Here is a 20,105-nt window from a genome sequence, read left to right as displayed (position 1 = left end):
AGAGCTTGGGGAGCTCTGCCCTCATCCATTCATCATCTGCTCACTCACTCTTTCACTTTAGCAAAGATGCAGACACACATATGACACCTCCAGCAGTTTTGGAATAAATTCCTCAGCTCTATCCAGAATAGAGTGATATGTTACATGGCTGTGTCTCTTGGGCCCGGTGCCCATAAGAATCACTTAGGGGAGATTTCTTTTTTAATACAGGTGTTCAGGCCCCACACTAGACCTCAGATCACCCAAATGGTGGTCCCAGCACCTGTATTTTCTTTAAGCTGCCCAGGATAGGGGTGGGCATTCTTTTTTGATCTTAGTCCCCTCCCCCCACCCAGGGATCCAACTCATGCCTGCTGTACTGGAAGCATGGTCTTAACCACTGGACTGCCAGGGAAGTCCCTGGACCTGGGGGTTTCTTACGAACAGACAAGTCCCAGGTATTTAGCTGGTCCTTCTTACCTCCAGCACTCCCTACCCAGTGACCCAGGAACTGGGACTGTGGTGTCCAGAGAGCATCCTGGAAGAATTAGATCCAGGCCTTAAACATTTCTCCCCAAAATGACACATGTCCCTGGATCAGTGAAAAGCAAGTTCTCTAGTGTTTCCTCAGCATCTAACCCTGGCTTCCCAGATGGCTCAGCGGTAAAGAATCTGCCTGCAATGCATGAGTCACGGGTTCAATACCTAGGTCAGGAAGATTCCCTGGAGAAGGAAATGGCAACCCCTCCAGTATTCTTGCCTGGGAAATTCCACATACAGAAGAGCCTGGCGGGCTACAGTCCATGCGGTCGAAAAGAGTCGGACACAACTTAGTAACTGAACAACATCGACAGCATCTAACCCAGGCCAGCACCCTGTGGGAGCACTGGGGCTTGTCCTGAGGAAGCTCACAGCGGGGTGGGGGAGGTCAAAATATTTCCAGAAAACACATCCCATGATGTAACAGATATTTTCACAGGAACTCAGTCCCCACAAATACAGATCCTAAGAGTCTCCCACAAAAATTAGGTACCAGCCACACCCATTACGATGATTGGTTTTAAAAACAAACCCAGAAAACAAGGGGTGCTGGTGGGATGTGGCTAAGCATAGCTGGTAGGAATGTAATATGGTGCAGTAGCTATGAAAAACTGTGGTGGCTGCCCAAATGATTAAAAATATAATTATCATATCATCCAGCAATTCTAGCTTCTGGGGATCTACCTAAAATAATTGAAAGCAGGATTTCAAAGAGATATCCGTATACCCGTGTTCATAGCAGCATTATTCACCATAGCTAAAATGTGGAAGTCACCCAAGTGTCCAGCAACAGATGTTTATGTGCAATGGAATATTATACAGTCTTTAAAAAGAAGGAAATTCTGACACGTGCTACAACATAAACCTTGGGAATGCTATGCTCAGTGAAATAAGCCACAGAAGGACAAATATTGTACAAGTCCATACAAAGTCCCCAGAGTAGTGAAATTCATAGAGACAGAAGGTAGAATAATGATTATCAGGGGTCGCAGGGAGCTGGGAATGGGGAGCTAAGGTTTAATGGGTGCAGAGTTTCAGTTCTGCAAGATGGAAAGAATTCTAGAGATAGATGGTAGAGATCGTAGTAACACCACCGTATACTTAAAAATGGCTAAGATGCTAAATTTACATTCTGTGCATGTCATCACAATTTAAAAATAATTTTTATTTTTTAGTCTGGTGCCAGATACTGGGGCCTGGGCTCAAACCCCAATTCTACGCTGCCGGCCTTCGGCAACTTACTTTGTCTCTGCGCTGCTTCATCTGTAAAATGGGTACAGAAGTAAGAATCCCTGCCTCAGGGGTCACCGCTGGGAGCACGAAATGAGTTAATTGCTACTAAGTGCTGAGCAGAGCAGGCGGTTCATAGCAAGTGTTCAATGTGTTAACAGTTGTATGATGGTGGTGGCTATTATTACTATCCCCCGTCCACACCCTGCTGGACGGAGGGAGCTCTGAGCACCCACGTGAAAAATATGTATGTCCAGGGGGGTGTATTTTTGGCTTTGTGGTTTGGTTAATGCCAGGTGCCATTTATGAGCGAGGAATAAAGACATACCGCAGGTGAGAAAGTGGAGAAATTAAACTCATTGAGGACAGAGGCCAATCTGGCAATAAATAACATGCCCCTGCCTGGAGCCTGGGGTCAACAGCCCTCTGCCCTCGGCTTGCTGGGTGACACAGGCCGAGGCCCTGCCTTCTCTGGGCTTCAGCAACCCCAGCTCCCCCGGCCCACCCTGCTGTGACTCCAAGGGCGAGAAACCAGGCCATGGACCAACCTGGGCCCCACTGGAACCCCAAACGAGGAGGGGAAGCCAGATGCCCCCAAGTGACCACAGGGTCAGAGGGGCTCAGACACACTCGGGCCTTTCTGCTTCTGACTCATCGCAGCAGGAAGTTGGGGGGGGGTGGGGGTGGAACCCGCCTACCATCCACGTCGGCCTCACCAAGGCCAACGACCCCATTTGTCAAGGGTCCAGTCGGGCAGAACAAACATTTTACCCAGAATATCTGGAAAGGAAGTGCCCCGAGGGGTCACCTCATCCATCACGCTGCCTCCATCACCCTTTAGTCTCCCCCTTTTCAAAGAAACACGTCCAAGCTCATCCAATAAACACACTGGGATGCGTCTGATCCTGAAACTGTGGAAATACTATTATTATCATTATATTAATGATGATCTTAACAACAGCTGCCAAAGCTGTGCCCAGCAGATAAGAACTTCACAGGTAGCATCTCAGTTGATCCTCCTAACAGCACATGCAAATCGGCTCTCCTCTCATCCCCATTGTACAGACAGGGAAACTGAGGCTGAGGACTGAACTTGCCCGGAGTAACAAGCAGCAAGTGGTGAAGCCAAAGACTTGAGCCCAGGCTTTCTGGACACAAGAGCCTGCCTGCTCTGCTCCATCTGGCCCTCTCTGATTCCAAGACCATTTCTCTGAGCCCCTACTACAGGCCCCATCCTTACCAGTCCTCTGAAGTTGGCCTCACTATCACACCCATTTTGCCGATGAGGAAACGAAAGCAGAGGCAGGTGATGTGACTTGTCCGGGGCCAAGATTGGAACTGGGGTCTGTCTCTTTGTGGGACTGTGGTCGTCCTCACTGGGCTATGACTCTGGGGGTCCAGTTATCCCGCCTATGTCTCCCCGTTCCCCTCCCCACTGGCAGGGTCCCCAGGAAGCTCTGCCCTCCTAGGGCAGGGAAGACTGAGGCAGCGTTTCTCCTGCAAAGCCCGGCACACTCAGGCCCAGCCAGAGCCAGGTGGCCTGTGGGCTGAGCCGGGGCCAGGCGTGTGGAGAGATGGGTGGGGAAAGGGCCCAAACCAGTTCCTCCACCTGCTGGGGTGCGGGGTGCTGGAGCATCCTCAAGCTGAGGCCTGCCCGGTGGGCTCCGCACGTCACCTGGCGGCAGCCGGTGGGTCCTGAAGCTCCACCCAGACCGCTCGGAAGCCATGGTACCCCGAGCCAGCTCACATCTGCTGTGGGCTTGGGGGTCGGGGAAGGCAGCAAGGACGGGTGCCTCCAACTACAGAAGGGTTCAGGGCTGGGGGAGGGTACCAGGCGGAAAGAAGTAGGGATTAGGTGGCAGGAATCCTGACATTTCCTCCCAAGCAGCAGCAGCTCCTGGCTGGCTGCGTGACCTTGAGCAAAACAGCATCCTCTCAAGGCCTTTTGTTCCCTCCCCTGGAAAGAAAAGCTTCCAACGGGAAGGCACAAAACCCCAGACAGACTAGTTAGGGCCCAGATCCAACGCCTGCCTCTGGGGATGCTGCCATCCCCCTCCACAGACAGGGAGCTGCTGAATATGGACCAATCCTCCCGGGAGAGATGCACCCAGCTCAGTGTTCTGGGCTGCAGCGGGGGCCGAGAGCCCTGAGTCACTGACTCAGGATGAGGACAGGAAGGACCAGGTGGTCGGGGGCCCTGGAGACCAGAGATGGGTAAACTTGTACAAGCTCCAGCCAGTGGCCTCTGCAGGGCATGCCCATAGCCACAAGGGCAGTCACACAGCCAGCCCATTCGGAACGGAGAGGGGCAAGGCTGGTGCGGACGAAACCCATCCCTGCCACTGAAAAAATAAGCCAAAGCTCCCATCCACCGCGGGTGAGTCAGCAGTGTCATTAAGAGCCAAGGGAGGCCAGAAGAACTGAGTAGGGACTTTGGCTCCCAGTTCTGCCCGTCCTGGCTGTGTCTGCAGTCACCTCCCTCTTAGGGCTCGGTTTTCTCATCTGCAAAAAAAAGGGACCAAAGTATTGCTGACCTGGCGGGGTCATCTTCAGGTTGTACCATATGAAATTACAAATATCCACTAGTTGGCCAACAAAAATGGCACTTTCATATGTTTCAATCCAGTATGTGGATGAGAGCAGTATTCAGCACAGGAGCAATTAATGCTGAAATTTAAGTCTCGCCTCAGTTGTAGCAGAAGAATGTGTTTTTCTCATTCATGGGACATAATGGAAAATATATCTCATCACACCCGCTCTCCCCCAATATAACCACAATATGACAAAACAGCACACTTGGGGTGGGGGGGTAGGGGTGGGGATGGCCTGTTAAGAGTTTATGAGGTCAAGTCCCAAGCACATCAGAGCACAGAGTGTGTACGTACCATGGTGATAACGCAGTGGAGGGAAGGCTGACATCAAAATATTTTGATTAAAAAAAAAAAAAAAGCACTGTAAAGGCCCAGTTTGTGGCAGGCAGTTTTTTGAAATTTGTAAAGCATTTACCATATCCTAAATTTGCAGTCTTTGCAGACTTGTGCACATATATTCCAGTTTCAGGACAGTTCTTGCAAATCACACACAAACAAAAGAGACAAAAAAAAAATCGTACAAAGAAAAAGAGAGGAAGCTTTTTAATTAAGAGATTGCATTTACAAATGTTCTGCATTAGAATGTAATAAATATCCGGGTATTGTTAAGAAAAAAATTCTTTAGGGGATGTATTTTTTCTGTGCTTTAGATCAGATATAACTAGTATGATGAACACTTTTTAAAAATATTTTTAAGTTTAAAAAAAAAATGAGTCGAAACATGGTCTGGCCATACGGTAGAATATTATTTGGCCCTAAAAAGGAAAGGGGTCCTGATGTATAGGACAACATGAGTGACCCCTGAAAATACTGAGAGAAAGAAGTCAGCGCAAACACCATATATAGCACGATTCCATTTATACGAAATGTCCAAAACAGGCAAATCCACAGAAACATAAAGCAGATTAATGGTTACCAGGGCCTGGGGTAACGGGAAAGAAATGGAGAGTGACTGATAATGGGTACAAAATCCCTTTTCAGTGATCATAAAACTGCACTAAAATTGACTGTAGCGAAGGTTGCAGAGCTCTGTGAATATACTAAGAGCCACTGGACTGTATACTTTCTTAATTCATTTCATTTAATGTTTTTATTCAACTATAATTGACATACGTTATTAGTTTTAGGTGTATATTTTGCAAAATGATCACCACAGTAAATCTAATTAACATCTGTCACCATACATAGAGTTTTCTTTTTCTTATGAGGAGAACTTTTTAAGATCGACTCAGCAACTTTCAAATATGGAATATAGTGTTTTCATTAACTATGGTTACCGTAGTGTATGTTGTATCCTCAGGACTTATTTTTTAAATGGAAATTTGTACCTTTTGAACAGCCATTTCAACCCCAGCCTCCACCCCATGTTGGCAACCACCAACCTGCTCTGTGCATCTATGAACTGGAGGTGTTATTTATATTTTGGCTTTTTGTTGTTGTTGTTGTTTTAGATTACACATATAAATGAGAACATACGGTATCTGTCCTTCGCTGACTTATTTCAGCTAGCACAATGCCCTTGATCCATCCACGTTGTCACAAATGGCAAGATCGCCCTCTTTTTCATGACTGAGTAATATTCCATTGTATTCTTCCCAGGTGGCACTGGTGGTAAAGAACCCAGCTGCCAATGCAGGAGGCGAAAAAGACACGGGTTTGACCCCAGGGTCGGGAAGGGAAGACCTGCTGGAGGAGGGCATGGCAACCCACTCCAGTATTCTTGCCTGGAGAACCACATGGACAGAGGAGCCTGGCAGGGTGCAGCCACGGGGTTGCAAAGAGTCAGAAATGACTGAAGCGACTTAGCATGCACACGTACACAATACTCCACTGTACGTATGTGTGTGTATATACGTATATATATAGACCACTTCTTTATCCACTCATTCATCAATAGACACTTAGACTGCTTCCATGACTGCAATTAGGAATAATGCTGTGATGAATATGACGGGCAGATATCTTTTCAAGGTAGTGTTTTCATTTTCTTTGGGTAAATACCCAGAGCTGGAAATTGCTGGGCCCATTTTTAATTATAATTTGAACTGTACACTTTAAATAGATGACTCATATGGTATGTGAATTATATCTCAATAAAGCTTATTTTAAAAAGTGAGTCAAGTTTAAGAAAAACATTAACTGAGAAGCAGTCCCAGGAAGTACATAAATATGAAAAATTTTCAAGGTGATATAAGAATGACTGGAGTTTGGGAAACACAGAACTGATGCATTAAATCGTCAAAACAGAGGCTCTATGTGGGTTCAAAATGCCCTCTCCAGACCTCAGTTTCCTCATCTGGAAAATGGGAATAAGAATTCCTGCCTCTCTGAGTCACCATGAGAATAAAATGGGTTAGCATAGTGTCTGGCACATCCTAGCGGGTTGATGGAAGAATCAATGAGGGACCAGATCTTTTGGGTGGTTCTGACCATAGGCTCATGAGCACTGGGTCCCAAATTCAGATCTCTCATTTTCTGAGTAGGTGAAGTGAGATAAAACATGTAAAGCATTTAGCAAGTCCTCAATAAACATTGTTATTTTCACGGTTGTTAAATCATTGTGCTATCTGCCAGGGTGGCAATATTTTGGATGGTTTTTATTTTTATTTTTCGCTTGTGTTCTACAAAGATTCTGTCTTGCTTTGGTACTGAGAGAACCACCCAAAGAATTATATTTAGTACGCAGCATCTTTCTGTAGTATGATCTTGGATTTCAGACAGAAGGGAAACCCAGCTGGGGTCCTAGCCTGTTCCAGCTGCCTACCCTACCCCCTCCACTCACACTAGACACACTCTAGAACTGCAGAGTCCCCAGGGCCATTCTGCCTTTGCAATCACTGTTACAGGAAACCTCCATCCCCAAACCAAACCAGCTGTGGATGAAGATTCCAGCCAGAGCCCAAGCCAGCAGCCCAGAGGACCAGCGATCCTCCAGACACCTTGCCTCCAGGATCCACTCCCTAAAAATATAGTTTCTGGGGGCAAATTTTGTACCATTCCCCCAACAACAATAGCCAGATTGATCACCTCCAAATTTGGGAGAGATATTTGGGATGTACCATATTGTGAGTATAGCATTCAATCTGGAGATTGAACCCCCAAGACGTGGAGGCCACCCTTCAGAGCAGCTGAAGTGCATAAACAGAGCCTGGAGGACCGCCGAAGTGGGACCAGGCATGGCACTGAAGTGGACAACGGATGAGGAAAACCTGGTTTTCAAGATCAGCCCCAGAAGAACACACTGAACAGGGCAGCCGCTCCAGATTACAGACCTTGGCAAGGGAGCAGCCTCTTGTCCAACAGCTGCGTGTAGTGCCAGCAAGACTCATCCTAATAACCACTGAGGCTGCCTATTATTGATCACTGACTGTGTGCTGGGTGTTTCATCACAGGCTCAGAGGTGTGAAGCCACGTTAAACATACTGCCAAGTGGCGTGGAATCAGACAGCAAGACAACAGCATTAATAAGAGCAATGACAGGGATTTCCCTGGTGGCCCGACGGTAAGAATCTGCCTGCCAGCGCCGGCGACATGGGTTCTGTCCCTGGTCCAGGAACTAGCATCTCAAGTGCCATGGGGCAACTAAGCCCATGCGCCACAAGCTACTGAGCCCAAGCACTCTAGACCCCACGCTCCAGAACAAGAGAAGCCCCTGCAGCTAGAAGCCCGCACACGACTAGAGAGTAACCCTCGCTCACCCCAACTAGAGAAAGCCCGCACACAGCAGCAAAGACCCAGCACAGCCAAACCAAAATCCATACAATCTAAAGAATAATGATGATCATGGCAATGGCAATTCATGACTGGGAAGTAATGCATGTATATCTATACACACACATACACACACACACACCACATCTTCTTCATCCATTTATTCATCAGTAGACACTTAGATCGCATCCACATCCTGGCGAGTATACTCAGCATAGCGTCTGGCTCAGTGTCGTCTTAAATGTACTAGCTGACGATAAAAAGGAGGAGGAGGCAGCACTGACTGTGGGCCCAGCTGTGCTTGAACCTCCACTCATCACAGAACAACCACCCTACCAGGTGAGACTACTGTCAGCCCCAGTTTACAGAGCAGGAGCGGCTTCCCAGGTGGCTCAGTGGTAAAGAATCCGCCGCGCAAGTAGGAGACCCAGGAGATGCGGGTTCGATTCCTGGCTCCGGAAGATCCCCTGGAGGAGGAAATGGCAACCCACTCCAGTATTCTTGCCTAGAGAACCCCATGGACAGAGGAGCCTGGCAGGCTATGGTCCACGGGATCGCAGAGTCTGACACGACCGAGCACACGAGCGTGCACGCACAGAGACTGCAGGCAGATGAGGCTGTTTAACTCCCCTGCGGTCACTGAGCTGCCCCCCATGGACATCACCAACCCCATACTCACCTCTGAAAGCCAGGCTCCGCTAACTGTCCTGCCTGACGGCTCTCCAAGCCCCTTCCTCTCCCGGGCCCTCAGGGTCCCCAGTGGTTTCAGGCCTGCTTAGAGGGGGCCAGCCAACCTTGTCCCTCTTCCCAGGTATGGGTGAGCCCATCCTTCTGAAATCCCTGCTGCTGCCAAGGGAAGAGGAAGAAGGGTTCTCGCTGAGCTCATTTACAGGGGCCGCCTCCAGTCTGCTGGGAATGGCCAGCGGCTTTAATCTGGAAAAACGCCCAAGCCTCAGTGGGGACAGGAAGCATCCCTGAGCGATAAAGATCAGGACCGGCTTGTGAGCGTGCCCGGGTGCTTTGTGTCGGCCAAACCAGCTGGCCCAACCCCTCTTCTCTCCAGCCCCCACCACGGGCCCTGCCTGGAGGAGGTGGTCAGGGTGTCCCCTCCCCAGCCTAAGGTCCAAATCCACCAGTTGCAGATGACAGCATTGTTAGAAAGGGCCTCAGCCCTCAAAACGAGAATAAATACGCATTCTTATAAAACAGTAGTAGCTCGGAAACATGAAGCATTTGCTGTATCCCAGGCGTCTCTCTAAGCAGTTCACAGACAGCAGCTCATTTGATCCTCACAGCCACCTTATTTCACAGAGAAGAAACTCTGGCTCAGAGAGGGAAAGTGACCTGCCCAAGGTCACAGCTAGGAGGTTCCATAGCCAAGATCTGAATCCAAGCCACCAGAGAATGAGGCCCGCCTTCTGCAGTCTACCATGCGGTACTGACGTCTCTCCATCACACAGTCAAGTGTGAGAGTCTAAAACTCACACCGAAAAAGATGAGCCCTGGTTATCTTTCGAATGTGGGATTATGTGAGTGCTTATCTCCTCTCTTTTATTTGTATTTCTAAATATTTGACAATGAGCACGTGTTATTGCTGAGTATTACTAAGCCCAGCTGAGCACTAGTACATAAGTACTACTAAACGTATTGTAGCAAAGATAAAGAGAATAAAATGATGAATTTGGAAAATGAACTGAGAGTTACCCAGTGGAGCACTGAACAGTTACCTTGCCACCACCTTAAGGCGGCACAGTTGGTAAAGAATCTGCCTGCCAACGCAGGAGGTACAAGAGACTCAGGTTTGATCCCTGTGTCAGGAAGATCCCCTGGAGGAGGAAATGGCAACCCACTCCAGTATTTCTGCCTGGAAAATTCCATGGACAGAGGAGCCTATCCTGGTAGGCTACAGTCCATGGGGTCGCAGACAGTCGGACACGACTGAACAGGCACGCGCTTACGTTAAGGCAGAAGGGCCGGCCAAGGGTAGATAGGAAAGGTAAAGAACCCCAGAGAGATGCATGCACACAGTGGGGGCTTTACCTAATATCACCACCCGCTCCAACACCGACTGGCCGTTCACCCCAAAGTCCACCCACAGGACCTCACTGGGAGCTCCTGGCCAGGCTGAAGAGCAGGCATTGGCACCCCACTCCACGGGTGTGGACACCAAGACAGAGAGGGGATGTCATGGGACAAAATAGAGGCAGGAGGTGACCCTGGGGCAGCGTGGCGCCCAACCAAGCAGTGTCATTCCGGTGGGCTGATGCCTCGGCACAGGAACTGGGCGACACCCTGAAAGCCCCCGAGGTTGCCCAGCTGCACCGACTAAAGCCAGGGCAGATGGCCCACGCTGGCTCTGCCAGGTCAGCCAGCATTCTGGGCATTCCAACGATTCCTCCAGAGCTTTTGGCTGCCCCCCCTGCCTCCACCCCATCCCCCCCTTTTAATGAAGGAAGGCAGAGGGGCTATGATGAAGGCATCCGGAGAGAGGCGACGCTTGGACGTCTTATCGCCTTCTCCCTGCGGTGAAATCTGACGATGACCAGGCACGAGGCACCTCTCCAGTAAGGAGGTGGTCTGCTGGTTGCCAAAGTTCCCATCTCATCCAAGTCTGAGGGTGTCGAGGGAAGCGGTTTTGCTTCAAGGCTGCCAGAAGGCAGGGCAGGGAGAAAACGGTCCTCACCCTGATGCCTTCATGGGCCCCACGCCTCCCATCGCAGCCCTGGGCACAAGGACCCCCCCAACCCCCGGCAATCTCTCTCCTCCAGGAGGACAGGAGCCGTGTCCCACGCTGCTCTGACACCCAAGAACCAGCCCAGGCCCTGGTACACAGTAGGTGCTTAATAACAAACATGAAAATGACCAGCTGTCTCAAGGGAGGACATGGACCTGGAAGTTCTGAAAGGAGAGACGCTATTTCCAACACGGTTCTGGGGGGAGGTGGGAAGACCACTGTGTTGAGTAAGGGGTAGTGGCTTTCCAAGAGGCAGTCCTGTGTTCAGATTCAGCCTCCGCCACCTCTTGCCTCTAGCTACGTGACCTTGAGAAAGGCTTTAGGTCTCTGGGGCTCAGTCTTCTCATCTGTACAAGGGGTTTAGCAATACCACCTCCAAGTCATTCAGAGGACTGACAGGCAGACAGACATGTAACACTTCCCTAGCAAAGGAATTATAGCACATGGTAAGTCTTTAACCAACGGTGGTTTTTCCAGGGTCCTACTGGTCCCATCACTTCATGGCAAATAGAAGGGGAAAATGTGGAAACAGTGTCAGATTTCATTTCCTTGGACTCCAAAATCAATGTGAACAGTGACTGCAGCCATGAAATTAAAAGACGCTTGCTCCTTAGAAGAACAGCTATGACAAACCTAGACAGTGTATTAAAAAGCAAAGACATCACTTTGCTAACAAAAGTCTGTATAGTCAAAGCTATGGTTTTTCCCATAAAGAAGGCTGAGTGCCGAAGAATTGATGCTCTCAGACTATGGTGCTGGAGAAGACTCTTGAGAGTCCCTTGAACAACACGGAGGTCAAGCCAGTCAATCCTAAAGGAAATCAACCCTGAGTATTCTTTGGAAGGACTGATGCTGAAGCTGAAACTCCAATACTTTGGCCACCTGATGCAAACAGCCAACTCATTGGGAAAAGACCCTGATGCTGGGAATGACTGAGGGCAGGAGGAGAAGGGGGCAACAGAGGATGAGATGGTTGGATGGCATCGCTGACTGAACGGACATGAGTCTGAGCAAACTCAGGGAGATGGTGAAGATCGGGAAAGCCTGGTGTGCTCCAGTTAAAGGTCTGGTTTTGATTCTTCCCACAAGGTGCAGCAGCAATAAGAGGCTCTGGGAATTATTCATCCAGCTCTTCCCTCCTCCTGTGAAAAAGGCCCAGAGATGGGAAGGGGCTTACCCAAGGACATACAGGAGGGAAGCAAGTGCTAGCACCTTGGGGCCCTGACCAGGGCGCAGAGCTCACTCTCATATATTCTGTGCTCTCTCCCAGGGCCCCGGACCCCTTCTCGTGCCAGACGCAGCCCCTGGCCTGCAGGTAATCCGTTCTAGAAACAAGACAGGAGCTTTCTAGGGCTGGGGCCCACAACGAAAGGGAGAGGACAAATTGAGGCCGCATCCCAAGGGCCCTGGCAGTTCCTCGACCCAGTCACTCCCCGGCCCAGTCCAGGGCACTGCGCAGGGCTCGGCAGGCACTGCGCCCACCTGGGCCAGGCTCCATGTCCGGACAGGGGGGCAGTGGAGTTCCTGGAGTGGCCTCGGTGTAGCCGACGCACCCACTGGCCTCTCCACCCCCGGGAGCCCCGCACAGCCTGCGTTTCCTTCCCCCAGCGGTGCCTCACCATGCCGTGGGTAAACAGGACGGCCCCCAGAAAGGGCTCTGGTCACTAAGGAAGCAAAATAAAAAGAAAAGAAACATCAACACAGAGCCGGCTGGGAGCTGCAGCCCTGACCTGGAGCCTTCGAAAGTACGGCTGTGGCTCGGCCAAGGAGATACACACGCGAAAGGGCTCTCACTAGCCGGGAGCTCCGGGAGAGGAGGTTCACCTCACCGGGACTGTTTCCTCATCTGTAAAACAGGGACACCAGCACCGAGAACAGACCGGATAAAACAACACACGAGGGACTAGAGGATAAGAAGCCATCCATCAGTGCTAATTATTAATTTGACTTACTGCTACTACTGCTATTTCTGCTACTAAAAACAGAGAAGGTTTATATAGCAATTCAAAAAGTCATTCCTTGGCATAACTTACACACAGTTTTTAAAAACTCTAAACTGATCTTTTTATGGGGCGGGGCTCCCATTTTTTCAAAGCACCTACTATGTGCTTTAAAACTCCACAACCACTCCACAGGGAAAATCTTAACGTCTTCCTTCTGTAGAAGAGGACTGAGGCTCAGAGAGGAAATGTCATTTGCCCAAAGTCACACAGAAACGGCATAGCAGAGGTGGGAACACTAGGATCGCCCAGCGCAGCCCTGCTTGATCTCCAGGACGGCCACAGGGGAGGGACCCAGGGCACAGGGGCTGAGACAGGCTGCGAGGACCAGCACCGCCTCATCCCAGGAGTGTCCTTGGGCATGGGACTCCCTCTCTGAGCCTCAGTGGTCCCATCTGTAATGTGGGGACATGAGAATCAAATAAAACAGTCACGAGCACCGCGCCTGGGACAGAATGAACAGTCTCTGCCTATTCTTCTTCTTTCACTCTAAGTGACATGTAATGTTCTCAAAAGCCAGGTCTCCGCAGATGGAGGAACGGCAGTCTCAGGCGTCTCCCCCAAACCTCTAGGGGTCCAGGGGCCAGGGCAGAGACCGCCAGGTACACACTGGGCAAAGACTGTCCTCTCTCACCTTCAGTGACACCGTGGCCCATCTGAGACTCGCTGCACAGATGCGGAAATGCTCAGAGAGGTGAAGCGACCTACGCAGGGCCACACAGCAATCCCACTCCAGACTTTCCCTCTGGAAATCCAGCTCCAGCATCCAGCAGACCCCATTTCCCCCACGGCCAGCACAGGATTTGCCAAGTGACAGGTACAGGATAAACGTTCACTGAACGAACACGTGACTTCTAACCCTGCGGCTAGCTCTAGTGGCCTCTGGCGGATACTCATAACCACGGGCTCCCTGAAACCTGCTAATAGCCTTCCCAATGGAGCAGTGTGAATATACCTTAAACACAGAGCATCCGAGACCACCCCCCCCCCCCCACGGCCAGAATGGGCTGGTCAAGGCTCGCCCTGGGGACAGAGAGTCCTGTAAACAGTGATCTATTAACAGACAACCCTCCAGCTAGAGAGCAGAAGGGGGAAAACACTGAAGCAGGGGTCTTGAGTCACTCCTTTCCCCAAGGCCCTGGAGCTCTAAGAACCAGAAGTAACCTCAACCAGACCAACATCATAAACAATAATGATCCTAATAATGATGACAACATTAGCTAACACACGTACATTCATTACAGGGCACTATGTATTCTGTATATATTTTTTAAACTGATGTATAGTTGATTTATAATATGCTTAGGTTCAGGTGTACAGCACAGTGATTTAGTTATGTATATATAGTTTATATATAGAGATTTAGTGATATTTCAGATTCTTTTCCCTTATAGGTTATTACAAAATATTGAGTATAGTTCCCTGTGCTGTACAGTAGGTCCTTATTAATTATCTATTTTACATATAGTCATGTGTATCTGTGAATCTCAAACTCCTAATTGATCCCTCCCCCATCCCTTTGCCCGTTGGTAACCATACGTTTGTTTTCTATGTTTGCGGGTGTATTTCTGTTTTATACATAAGTTCATTTTATTTTATTTTTTTTAGGTAGGGCGTTATGTATTAACTCATCTAATGCTCATCCATCTCAGGAGGCAGGCACCACTGTTACTCCCATTTTACAGATGAGGAAACTGAGGCACCAGGAGGTTAACTACTTTGCCCAAAGTCACACAGTGGGAGAGTAACGGAGCTGTGGTCTGAACGCAAGCAGTCTGGATCTTGATTCTCTGCAATGGAATATCGAATTATGTAACCAACTTTAAGTGTTGCAGAATTCCTCACTCTAACCCAGTCGGGAACCCCCACCCCAGGCCCACACTCACAGGATCACTTATTTGTCATCTGCTTGTTGCCAAGTGTTTCACAGTCCTTATTGCTAATGGTCACAAGCATCTTGTGTCCATTTTACAAACAGGAAAGACCGACATCCTAAATACCTCTTATTCCAACTGTTCCCCATCCTGGAATCTGTCCTCTTATCGAGTGCAACAGGTATGCAAAGACACGTGACCAGGGATGTTAACTGTGACACTGGGTGTCACAGCAAGATAACAGACCACTCAGAATGCCCAGCAGCAGGGCGTCTGCTCAGGAACCAACAGCACCTTCCTGCCTTGGCATACTGTTCAGCTTTTCAAGAGAGTACAGTAAGTCAACTGAGTCTAATATGGGTTCAGATCTACGTTTAACTTCTGTGTGAAATTCTTTGACTTATGATGGCTGTTGTTCATCTGTTTATTCCACAACTATTTACTAAGAAAATAGCAGTGAAGACAGATAGGGTTCTCTACCTTCTTGGAGGGCTGTCTAGAGGGACAAGAAGCAATGCCAACTCCACTGCAACGACCGCAAGGAACAAGAACAACGATACCAACCACCACGCACTGAGCTCTGACCGTGTGCCTTCTCTTCCCTCCTCACAGCAACCCTCAGAGGCGAGGCCCGCTGTCGTCCCCACTGCCCGATGAGCAAGGGGCTTCCCTGGTGGCTCGGCGGTTAACAAAAAAAACCCACCTGCCAATGCAAGAGACACAGGTTCAATCCCTGGGTCAGGAAGATCCCCTGGAGAAGGAAATGGCACACACTCCAGTATCCTTGCCTGGAGAATCCCACGGACGAAGGAACCTAAGCGGGCTACAGTCCATGGGGTTGCAAAGAGTAGGACATGGCTTGGTGACCAAATAATAGCAAAACCAAAGAGGAAACTGCAGCTCAGAAAGATTAAGTCACCTGCCAAGGTCACAGAGCTGATAAGTGGCAGAACCAAGATGCAACTCTTTCCATCTGGCTCCAGAATAGACCGAAAAAAAAAAAATTTTAAATAGTTAGAATGTGATAAGGGCTCGGAAGGAAGGAAACAGAGCATACGGACGTGGAAAGTTTATGGACAGTCAAGGGAAACTGCTGACTGCATTATCTCTGAGCAGTGGGACTGCGGGTCTTGGGTGGGATTTTATTTTACTTTACATAAAATCATTTTGCCATCTTTGAAGTGTTTGGTGTGTTACATGTTATTTTCACAATAACACACATATATTATTATTATTATTTTGGTTGTGTTGCACAGAACACAAGATCTTAGTTCTTGACCAAGGATCCAACCCTTGCCACCTGCAGCAGAACCATTGGACTCTATAGAGTTAGTCTTAACCAGGGAAGTCATTATATATATCATTATAGGAATAAAATGATATATGTCGTCATACAGAACATTATATATATTATTATACTGTGTTTGTGTGTGTGTATCTCTTCTGACTCAGTGATGTAAACATCCAAAGAGCTGGCTTTGGGGACATATTTTATATTCTCAGCGGAGATAAGATTCAAAGGTCACTCAACTGACCTTTATAGCAAATGCAGTAGTGATAACTACTTCCCAGAAGTCAATCCAGGATCATTTCCATATTTGTCTCACTTTGACTTCCCCCTCCCTTCCTCCCATTCGGTGGACCAGATTTTTGCAGAGTGAATTCCTAAGGGCAGGGGCTCTTTTGAATTGCCCACAGAAAATGCTCAATAAGATATACATCACACTGAAGGGAAAAAAAATGTGTATGTGTGTGTCTATCCCTCAACTCAAAGTTTTGAGGTTCCTTGTAAGTGACAGGAGTTTGGGCAGTAGGGCCTGGGCAGAAGGACTCCTTGAAGCCTCGGTCTGATAAACTGCAGAATCAAGGGTCTCAGAAGTAGCGTCGCCTGGGTTTGCTGCGAAGAATTTAGAAAAGAACAAAAGAGCTTCGCCAGCGCCCAGCGCTTGTAAAGGGTCTCGTAAAAAGTGGTTGTCCTGATATGTTATGTGCTATCTCTAAGTTCTCTCCCCAGTTCTTCCTGGCCAGCTTCCTCCTTTCTGTCCCTGCCTCTTCCTGGAAGCCTCTCTGGGTTTACCCCTGCTGCATCCTGACCCAACCTCACCAACCTTCGTGGTTTCTCTACTCAACCTCCCTGACTCCAAACATGCACAAGATGCAAGTGGGAAGTGGGTTCAAATCCCTGTTCTGCCACTGGGGGCTGGCAAAGACCTTGCTGCCACACCACTGAGTCCTGAATCTGTAAATCACGAAGAATAAGCCCTACCTCCTCCCACAGGAAGGTGGTGAGGGTTCCAGGGTGAAGTCCCGGGAGGACCTGGATGTTTCATGACCCTCCCAGGGCAAGCGGACAACTGATGCACAGGGAGGTGTGCTGAATGGAATGAAACACAGACATTAAAAATTTTTAGGCCACTTCCCTTGAGCGTTTCCTTCTCCAGACTGACTGCCCGGCCTCCAGAAAGGGTCCTCAACTGAGCAGCTCTCTAAACACAACACTGACCACTGTCTCTATCCAAGTTTAGTACCATTGTCACCGCTCACCTGGATTTTCTGAGCAGTCTCCAGCCTCCTGGCACACCCTCATCCAACCTCCCCAAGAGATGGGCAAGCTTCCCAAAACACACATCTGACACCATCCTTCTCCCCCAGAGAAACTTCCACAGTGCCCCACTGCCCTGGAATAAAGTCCAGATCCTTGGGAATAGCTGACCTGGCCCCTGCCAGCTTCTCCTGCCAACACCCCACACTCCCTCCTCTGTCTAGGCCTTTCTGTTCTCTTTACAGCGCACCATCCTCTCCCCACTGGTAGACCAGCTCTCCAAGAAAGCTTCCCTGCCTTCCATCCCTCCCCAGGCCAGAAGTCATCAGCCCCTCCTCCCAGACAATTGCCTCTTTTCACATAGACTTTGCCCCTTAAGGGTGTGACCACCAGCCTTCTCTTTGACACACTGTCTTGAAATATTTGTTGAATGAATGAATAAATACCCTTTTAAAACATTCCCCTTGGGGCTCTCTTTCTGAGTTGGTCAGAGATGTATTCTGGGGGTGCTGAGAGGGGAGAAAGGCTCAGGACAAGATAGTGGACTGTTCCATTCTCCTGCCAAGATCAGTCCTGAATAAAAACCAACCCCCAGGGCCTTCAAAGTGGGTGGGGCACCTCCAGAATCTGGGGTGAGGGCTGTACGCCCAACATCAAGAATCAGTACAGTTGTCTCTACAACTACAGGGCAAGTTGGTTGCTCATACCTAGACTGCAAGCCAGAAGGACAGACTCTATATTGCTCTGGGTCACATCATTTCTAGTGTCCTCCACATAGTAGGTGCTCAATACACACCCTAGTTGACCAAAGAGCCGCTCACGTACCTAGACACGGTACCAAACGAAACCCTGTACTTCTCTAGGATAATTGCACCCTTGTCAAGCATGCCAATCCTTTCAAAAAGATTCCCCCTAAAACCACGAGGACCTCAACGAGTGTCTGCACAGCTCCCTCTGGAACTGTCCTAGGGGTGAGATGTCAGTGTCTGGGGGTGAATGCACATTTGTCCAGGAGCTCTGATGCATTAGCAAAGGAAAAGCTGGGCCAAAGGAGAAGTCTTGTCCAAATGGTGAGGTTACTGATTAGCCAAACCCTCAGAGCTTCTCTCTGCAAGGGGGATCAGAGGGGCAATTAAACCCCTTTGGAAGAAAGACCAAGTTAAATATCTCTCTAATCCTGTAGTTTGAAAAGATAGCAAGTTGAGTTTCTTGAGCTTTCCTTCAGATACCCTAGGGGAGGCGGCAGGGGATGAGACAAGGGAGAGGAGAGGCCACAGAATGAGGGTCCACCAGTATTTACACAGCCCAAACCTGCTTCATACCTTTTATATCTATTAATCCCGCCAGTCACCCAGAAAAGGGAGGACTGCGACCCCACCCCCACTCCACTGTGCCCCGAAGGGAGATCTGGGCTCAGAGATGTTAAGCATTTTGTCCCAGGGTCACAAAGAAGCTGCAAACAAAAATCACTTTCTTTGTGCAACAGGTACAGTCCTTTCCTTTCCAAAAGGTAGTGGCAGTTCCTGGCTGGAGAAAGTTCAGTCCCGCGGGCAGGAAGCCCTGGCCACCCAGGTGGCGCGCGCAGGTCATACGCCCGCGCCACTACGGGCCCGCCACGGACCAGCGGAGAAGCAGGGTTTCGGGGCGCGGCGCCCCGGCTACGCGCTGGGTGCTTGCTAGGAGGATGTGGAAAGGTAGGGCCCGGGTCGGGGGTCAACGCGCCGCTTCCCTTCCCCAGGGCCCCGCCTGTAGCCCTAGGCGGCGCCGCCAGCGGGGTGGGGGGCCAGCCGAGCCTGCCGGGGAGCAGGGAGATTGAGCCTTAATCTCATCAGGGAGCCTCTGCCCTGGGAAGGAAAGCGGAGGGGGTGCACAGGCCCGGTGGGGAGGGCGCGTCCGGCGCCCGCGGGGCCCGGCGCGCCGCTCTCTCCACCGCCCCCGCTGCCCGCAGGATCCCTTCGCCTCCGGCTCCGCCTCGATCCGCACCCCCGCTTCCCAGTGTCCACCTCCTGGGCCTCCAACCCGCACGGTCGTCCAGATCCTAGCAGTCGCAGGCTGAGTAGCCCGGATCTCCAACGATCCCCCAGTTCCCGGCCACCAGGTCTCCTCTCGGAATCACTCCAGAGGCTCGGACCAGTGGGGGGCAGGGGAGAGGGATCAACTAGCTCCCAGTTTCCAATCACCGTCCACAGTCACCCCAGGCTGGGGACCCAATGGTACCCCGGGCCACCGGCGCCAGATCCACTCCGAATATCGACTCGCAGGTCTCCAGCCGAGTGGCGCGGGATCCACTGGTAGCCCAGTGCTGGATCTTCCCGCGGGCTCCACTCCCAAGTCTGGAGAGACAGACCTTCCGGCTCTCAAGTCGGGATGCCCCTTCCCCGGAGATCCAGAGCCCGGGGAGATCCACCAGGTCCCCACCTCTTCCCAGGCTAACTTTGTCAACTTTTCTCCGGGGGCCTCAGCGGAGCAGAAACTTGGCAGCCACCGCCGGCCACCGCCTCCTCTATCCCCTCACAGGCCGGGGACACGGGACTGATGGCCGGCCCCGATCCGCCGCGGCCACGGCGCAACCTACCCTAGAGCCGCCGCCGCCGCCGGTCCGCGCCGCGCCGCCACCTGCCCGCAGCCCGCGGCACCTGCCTGCGCTGCCCGCGGCCCCGCGCAGCCTAGCCTGCTGGGGCGGGGCCTCGGACAGGGAAGCGCCCCCCGTCGCCATGGGAACCGCGGCCGGCGGCGCCTGCGCGGAGGGCCCCGGGGCGGAGCTCAGCCCGCGGACTCGAGCTCTCGCTTGGCGCCGGGACCGGGGGGACGGTCCGGCAGGTCAGAGGTCGCGAGTTTCCCCCGAGACTCCTCCCGGAAGTGCTCTTGGCCCTAGAGCCCCGACCCTGCCTCGCCTGACTCAGA

The 20,105-nt window shown here is 50.7% G+C and overlaps 1 protein-coding gene across 1 annotated transcript in view; it reads right to left on the bottom strand.

Moving 5' to 3' along the window:
- The window catches only part of KIAA1671 (KIAA1671 ortholog), a 181,010-nt gene extending 161,136 nt beyond the window's left edge, over positions 1-19,874 (bottom strand). The window contains exon 1 of the mRNA XM_069558292.1: positions 19,777-19,874. The gene's annotated coding sequence lies outside the window, so the exon portion shown is untranslated. The remainder of the gene's footprint in view (positions 1-19,776) is intronic.
- Positions 19,875-20,105: the final 231 nt, after the last annotated feature.

The sequence above is a fragment of the Ovis canadensis genome, chromosome 17 (assembly GCF_042477335.2).
Source record: "Ovis canadensis isolate MfBH-ARS-UI-01 breed Bighorn chromosome 17, ARS-UI_OviCan_v2, whole genome shotgun sequence".
In the NCBI taxonomy this organism is placed as follows: domain Eukaryota; kingdom Metazoa; phylum Chordata; class Mammalia; order Artiodactyla; family Bovidae; genus Ovis; species Ovis canadensis.
This window is presented reverse-complemented; position numbering and strand designations above follow the sequence as displayed.